This window comes from Thalia democratica, chromosome 3 (assembly GCF_965202585.1).
Source record: "Thalia democratica chromosome 3, ktThaDemo2.hap1.1, whole genome shotgun sequence".
Classification (NCBI taxonomy): domain Eukaryota; kingdom Metazoa; phylum Chordata; class Thaliacea; order Salpida; family Salpidae; genus Thalia; species Thalia democratica.
Window position 1 is genome coordinate 38,529,874 of NC_139167.1, and position 8,451 is coordinate 38,538,324.

Sequence of the window (8,451 nt, forward strand, 5' to 3'; positions counted from 1 at the left end):
CCTAGTTTGCGAAATCCGTTTAAAACTTCATTAGCATATGAAGCACGTGGCACACTAATTTTTCTTTGCTAAAAAGTACAAAATCAATATTTAGGAATATATATATTACATCTAGTAGTACGTACGCATAGATTTGTTTGCTACATGTTTGTGTATTAAATATTAATAACTAGAGTTTACATAAGTAAATATTGCGTTCACATACTTTAGAAAAAAAAAATCAGTATAGTTAAAACATTTTAAATTCAAATTTTTGTTTTTACAATATAATCAACAAAAGTAATAGTTTTATACTATGTCAAAATCAAAGGTATTTTGTTTATATAATCATATCAAAAATAAAAGTTTTTTCTTTCCCAATTAATATTTCAAGTATTTCTAGTATATTTTTCAATAAACATAAATTTATGAGTAAGTTATTAATTGGTATGTGTTAAGTTAAACTTCTAATTGTAGTTTTAAAATTTCAAAGTAATATCTAACTTCATTAGTATTTACTGCACTTTAATTAAGTTTTGTTTCTAAGGATCAGTTTTTAGCATAAAAAAAACTATTCTTTTTTGTATAGAAAACATCTAATATATTTTAAAATATTTACTTTGTCTTAAATATTCAAATAAAAATTTAGATTAGACGTTTTATTACTAAGTTTTGTCTAAAAATACTGTCTAAAAACAAAAACAAAATTGCAGCAGCTTTACTTCTGAATTTTTCGTTAGAACCAAAGTCACTTTTCTCAAGGTTCTCTTAAATTTCAAATCTCAAAGATGCTGCATGGTGAATAATAGAAACTTAAAAAAAAAACGCTTTTTCCTTTGCAGATTTCCCGGTTGTAATCAAATAAATTCTTATCGAGTTTTGGAAAGAAAACGTTATTTTATTTCTTTCAGTTCGGATCAATACAAATTAGATTGCCAGGCATTTTGAAAGTTTTCAGGTAAGATTGGCACAAAAGGGTGCTTAGACTGCTTTTAGCACTGACGGAAGTAAAAGCAATAATTTGCCAATAGTATAAGATTTAGAACTGCGGTAAAACATTAAGGAAAAAAAAAACTTTTTAGAACTCTTGAAATGACATATCAAATGGGCATTATTTGGTAATATACAAATTTGATGTCTAGTTTTGCTTAATAAAAAGTCAAAACAGGCGATGATAGAAAGTTTCGCAAACGAAAGGTTCCAGGTTTCTACTTTCCACGGCTGTTTGTTATAGGGTTTAATTTTTTCGAGAAATCAATACGCATTTGTTATTGAAACAAATTATAACCTAACAATGGCGTTTTTGCGTCACGTCTGAGCTTCCATTAGCAGCCGATGACACGAAAGCGCTGCGGTTTCCCATTTATTTGACCTTAAAGCTTTTAAACTTTTTGCCCCCTTTTTGATTGATATTATATGATCAATCTTATTTAGTTTTACTTTTTGATAACATCAAACTTTAAAAATTTATTCTAATTTTATTTTAAGCTTGTATTGTATACGCAGTTTAAATGATATCAGAACAATATTTAAAAATCCAATCAAGTTACTTATTTGGAGCTGATTTTCCATGAAATAAAAATACATTTAATCTTAGATCTACATGATGTAAATAAATTAACAGCTTCATATCTAAATGTATTAGTAATAATAAAATTAAAGATCAACCATGAGTTGAAGCAAGCAAATTAGTTAATTAAGTTAGCATTAAGTAATATTACTAGACAGTTCAAACATTACTTGGTCTATGTAAAAAATATATAGTATATACTAGTACAAAGTAAATTTTATTTTTAGACAAGGTTTGAATTTATTATAATAAAGTGTAGCTAAAACAGTTTTTTAAATAGACTAGTTTGAATACTACTAGATTTTAATTTCATTATTATCGTAATTTAAACTGAAATGTTTTTAATTAGTTCTGGACAAGACATTTAGCTGTATCCTTGGAGACTTGATAAGCGAAAGACTTTTATAACATCAAGTTTTTAGACCAAACATTTTAGCGCCTTTTTTTCGTTCAATAAAAAGTTGTTAGACATTAACTAAATGGTTTTTTCTGAAAATTTTGATAAATATATGTAAAAATTTATAATCATAACTTTTTGAAATTGATCTTGTTTTTTGTTTACTCCAAAAAATAAAGAGATAGTGTTTAGACTAGTTGATAGAAATTGTTACTTTCAAAGTATAGGAGTCAAACTTTACTTCCAGTGTACCAAAATTTCTTCATAAAACCCGAGCTTTTAAAATGAACTTTTCAATTCTTCGTAAAAATCATTAGTCAACTTACTAAGAAAACGATATTTAAACCATTGTTCTTATACCTTATTATACAGATGTTAAATTAAAACATATTTTGAAATTAATTGTAAATACAATTAAAAATAGAATAACATTACTATTAATGTTTGATAAATATTGAAACTAATTAATATAACTGTATTTTTAGTTTTTCTTAACTTTTAAGCTGCTTATCATTAATTTAAAATATAACTTTTTTTATTTATTTCAATATATTTTTTAACTAAAAATAATTTGTAATCATTTAAAACTAAAAGTTAGACTTTATTTAGAATTAATACTCTTTATTTTGTTCAAAATTAGTTCGATCTAAACTGAGGCTTGAATTCGGCCCGCCAACAAAGGTTTGTGGTCCGTGAAATGTTTTTTTAAGAAACAGAGAAAAACTAACAAAATTAGGAAAAAACTTTTTTGACGCAATACTAATTTGATTTTTACTACACTTTGATGTATAATAGAAAATTATTTCAATACTTTTGCTTAATTATTTTTATTAAGAACCACTTTTCAAAAAAAAAATTCTTGTGAATTTGCCCGCCGACTAGAAAAAATTCCTACCTCTCATAAAAACATTAAATGTAAACACATTTTCAGTGTTAACCTTACCTAGTTTGTTAAAAACTAAATTTTTGTTACAAAGTGTGTGTGTTCATCCAATGTGTTAACTAAAGTTATAATAACTTCATTTCTATCTATAATTTTTTAACATATATATGCAAACTTTTTTTTTAACCTGTATCAAAATTAAAAAAATAAAGTTGAATAAAAAAGTAATTTAAAGGTTGAATAATTTTAACGTCAAAAATGAACCAACTACATAGATTAATTTTAAAGCGGAACTATTGGTAAGTGGTCAAGCTTTGATTAATTACAAGATAAGTTTTGGTTAGAAGAAGATTACCATTTTAATTTATAAAGGTCAAAGGAGCTCGTTAAAACTGGTTTAAAAAAACAATTCTTGATGCATTACTTTTTTTATAATTTACAACCATTTAAAGTTTTTTTTATGTTAATTTTTTTATGTAATATCAACTTTTAGTGTACTTTAAATGAAGTATTTAACTTTATTTATTTGACCTACTCGGTAAATCAACAAGTAGTCTTTAACTACAAAGTTTATTTCATATCAATTATTACTGAAACTGTAATAAATAATATTGAAATATTAAACAAAATACTCAATTTATTAAGATTGTTTCCACAACATTTAACTATTAAATTGTCTAAACATTTAAAATATTTATCTAAGTCTCGTTCAACTATTTCGATTTTTTTATAAAGCCTTTAATATTAAGTTAATTAAATTATAACAAATATTATATTTGTTTCTAGAAAACTTTTGAAATTTGTTCAAAATAAAACTGTAAAAAGATCTTTTTTGTCAGTCTAAACTAAATAGTATCTGTAGACAGTATTCTAAGCCATCTCCAAATTCTCAAAGTTAAAAATTAGGCTATAATAAAGGAAGCATTTTATTTAAAGCTAATGAAAGCTTTATGTCTAAATAATTTATGACCGAAATACTTTTCATAAATAATTTAATTTCGTTAGCCGAGAAGTCTTAAACTCATACATTTGAGAATGTTTCTAGTTTGCTGTTCTTATCTTCAATGAAAAGAACATATACAAAATTACTGTTTTCTTTTGTATAAAAGTTGTATAAGTACAATTGATGATAAAAATCGATTTGGTTGAATTAAGCAGGTCATTTTAAATAGCCGATTTTAATCGATTGGTAAAAAAATCGTTTAAAACAACAAAGACAAGTAACAAAAACTCCAACTTTGTATTTGTATAAGTATGACAGTTACTCTATACTAAAACTAATTCTTTTAAATAACATTTCAATATTTAATAATGTTGTTCAATGGGTAACTAGTTTAAAAGTTTTAATTAGCTTTTAAACTTACTACGAACGAATGCAAATACTTTCTTTTGTTTAACCAAACTGTCTTAAAACAAATTACTTAACAAACTTATTCATTTATGCTGTATTTGTAGCTTTTACTGTGAAAACTGTTACGATTGGTCTCAGGCTGAGTCGAGGATTGTGAAAACGAAGCTGACAAGCGTAGAAATGCGAAGAAGGGAAGAAGTAGGCAAGATCAATAAAACGAAACATGTGTTGCTACAAACTTTTACTTTCAAAATATTTGCGCGCTAAAGCTTGCAAACTGTGACACTTTGTATGTATCTTCATTATTTTAGACAAAAACCTCATAACTGTCGCTTGCTTTGAAATTGTAAAAGAAAAGTTTTTGTATACAAAACTCTAGCTGGGATGAATTTTACTTTTCGAATGTCAAGATTTATACGTAGTCACAATAAAAGGCAAAGTTTAGGAATCGATTTTGACGCTTTTATGTTTTTGTCAGGTAAAAAATTTGTTGCCAAAAATAAGAGATAAAACTTTAATTTTTGATATAAAGTTATAGATATTTTCATGCTTTTGTTTGTTGCTAGCTTTGAAAACAAAATATATTTTTTTAATGTTAGTTTTTGATTTTTAATAAGGAATAAATGTTATAAATAACATTTAGGTTAAAAAGCATTTTTCTAACAAGTTTCTATAGATTTTAATAATCTTTTCTGCACCGTATTTTTTATTGCTGTTGATAAAACATGTGAATATATTTTTTGATATTATATTTTGAGGTTGATAAAAAGCAGAATGTTGAAATTAAAATCTATTTATTTTTCCTTAAAAAGTTCGTTTAAAATACCTACTGTAATGACATATGGAAATATTAATTCACTTTCAAATGTGGTCATAAACCAAATTAAAACAAAACAAGATAAGTCTGTTTTTTTGTTATATTACTTTGGTGAGAAATTTTAAACAGTTTTTAACTAAAATAACTTTTTATTATAATTAATACACCAAATGAAAAAAAAACTACTAACTATAATAAAGAATTTAAGGTAGAAATATATGAAACCACACAATATATATACCTTGATGTGTTATCTATAAAATTGTTCTCGTAGATTAAAAAAACATAGACTTGTTCAAATTTATTTTGATTTTAATTCAAACTTTTCACTTTATTTGTTGCTGAAATCATCATTTTGTATAAAAATTTAGAGGTAAATTAAAGTAATTTTTGAAGTGTCAAAGACATACTGTAATAAACAATAAAGAAATTTTAAAATCTTTATTAAACTAAGAAGATCATTAGTTTAAAAACACTTTTGAATTGCAAAAAAACAGTAGGTGTAATTGTGTCTTAGTCGAAAACTAAATTATAACAAAGAAAAGTTAAAACTTCAACATGATTTTTTTGATGATAATTTTTTAAGATCTACAAAACTAATTTTTTAACAGTGTTGGTGTGTTATACTAATTAAATAAATCATCGAATCAAGCAATTTTTGATAAAAGTTATGTTTTTATAATTTTAACTGATTGTATATAACGTTTTAATAGATATAAAAAATACTTAGTATATGTAAAACTGTTTTAATTAAATGTTAATATTATAAGTGTTAATTAGAGTTAGTGTGATAAACTTTTTTATTTCGAACGATTTTATTTATTACTATAACTCTAACTTATATTTAGTATTACTTTAAACACTTTCAAACTTAAACCAAAAAAAAACAATTTTTTATTTTAACTGTTTGAAATTTCTGAAAGTTTTACAAAATAGTAGTATATATTTTAAACAGAGATTTTTCAGTGCTTTTTTTTAATGTATTTACGCATGCTTACATATATATTAAACAAAAAAAAATTGCATTACATATTTCATTTTTACAATACCGTTTTTATTATCATTAAGTATTTAAACTATTATTTAAAACAACATGTCACGTTACTTAAAATCCAATCTTTTGCCAAATACACATTTGAAAAGTCTTAGGTTTAAACACTTCATAAAAAAAAGTTACTTTCTTATAATGTAGATTTTATATTATCTAAGAATACTAAATGAACGTTTAAATTATCTATTCCTTAAAAAAAATTGTTTCTCTTAAAACTTCATTGTTTTAAGTTTTGTATTTAAATTGTAATATTAAAAACGTATTTTGTAAATAATTGTAATTTAATCTATTTTTAAAGTTCTGCTGCGGTTTTTTGTTTTAGATAAAATTTATATTTTTCAAGTACGTCAAAAACTTACAATTCTTAATAACTAAGCATACACTACACCAGTGCTTCTGAACCTTTTTTTAGTGGCGGAACCCTTTACCAAAGTTTAATTTTTCCGCGGAACCCCTAGTTTTAATTTTACATAAAATGTTTAATTAAATAAATGTTCTTTTTTAAATTTCGAAACGCTTCGCGGAACCCCCGAGAGGCGTCGCGGAACCCTAGGGTTCCGCGGAACCCCATTTCAGAAGCACTGCACTACACCGTACACATACATTAAATGTTCTTTATAGTGCATTAAATAAACCTATCATAAAAATTAAAAGATCTACTTTAGTTTTTAGGGGCCGAGTTTATACCTACAATAGTTTTTCTCACCTGTTGTTTATTTTAAATATTTTGACCGGTATTTAACATATCAAAACATGTAGCAGGTCACTCTAACAGATGATTTCTTTTTTGTTCTACATTACGTTGTAATTTTAATATAATAGTATTAATGATGTTTTTTCTTGGTGTTGCATTTGTTTTGAAGCTGGAAATTTACTGCATAACTTAGTGTTTACTCAATTTTTAGCTTTGTGAAGTTATAAATATTCAACATGCAAATTTTTAAGGTTATTTTTGTTAACAACAACAATTTTAAAAATAAATTTTAGCAAGATTTAGTCTAAATATTGTCTAAATAGATTTAGTAGATAAAAACTGATAGTTGTAAAGTCTTATATCTAAACCTACTGATTGGAAAACATAGTACGATATCAGGTTAATAAATATATTAAGTAGAGATATACAAAAAAACTAAATATTTAAGATAGCTTATAGGTAAATCATTGTTAAATAAAATAGTCATTGAAAAATGCCTTAATATTTTAATTTGCTGTACAAAATAATTTAAAGTTATTAACAATAGTGAAATAATAAATATCTTTATAATTTTCAAGAGTTCGCATAGTTTTCTTAAATTATTGCAATAAAAATACTCTACTCAGTGAGCCTTTATTATCTCATGCATCGGTTATGAAAACAACAATATCTCAATAAAATTTTTCATTAAATTAGTTTAAGATAAAAAGAAAACCACGCTTCAAGTTTTTAAGATAAATAGCTTACTAAATAAGTCTTACCGCAACAATTAACATTCAGCAGCTACTAGCTTAAAACTTAATTTAAAAAATTACTTTTTAGAGGCTAGATATTAAAAAAAAAACATTTTTTTCTTAAACTTTTTTATAGTGTAAAACTAAATATTTAAGTATCTAAATTAAATATTGTTTTATCTTTAGTATTTTTTTATCTTTAATTATAGTTTTTGGAATGGATACATGAATCTTTGTTAGATGCTTGTTTCCAAAAAAGTGATGATACAACAACTTTATATATAAAATAGTTTAATTATATACTGATTACGTGAAACTTCTTAGCAGGGTTTCCAGTATTTCAGAAATAATCAGTTCTAAATATTGAATAAACATTAGTTTGTTTTGACTTGAATTGTCATATTGGAGTAAACTTGTAGCTTTTTTTCCGTGTAAATCTGGCTTTATTCATCGTTTTCTCGTTAGAAGTTCTTTAAGAAAGTATGATAAGTATTTGATGTCCCAATATTTTTGCTAAATCTAGCTGTTATAACTACTAAATTAAAAATATTAATGTCTATTACTGAAGTTTAAGTGTAAGTGAAAGGTTATTAATCGTAAAAATTTTGCACAATTGTTGTATTAATTATGTGCATCTAAAATAAGTATGTACTAATAGTTTTCATAATCTTTTAGATATTAAAACCTTTTTTGCTACACTGTTAGACTGATCATATATTTTAAAAATATAAATAACAGTAACTATATTAATTAAAGCGTTTCCTTTAAAAAACAAAAATTTTATGTTTTAGGTATATTTATGTTTTATATTTCTAAAATTCATACTAATTCTTGAATAAGCTATATGTTTTTAATTAGTCTGCTAGGCTTTTTTTATTGATGTCTATAAAACTAAACGTAATAACCCAATGCCTAGTTTTATTTCTAACTTTGTAGTGAAAATATTCCTTTTTGAACTATTATAGTTTAATTTTA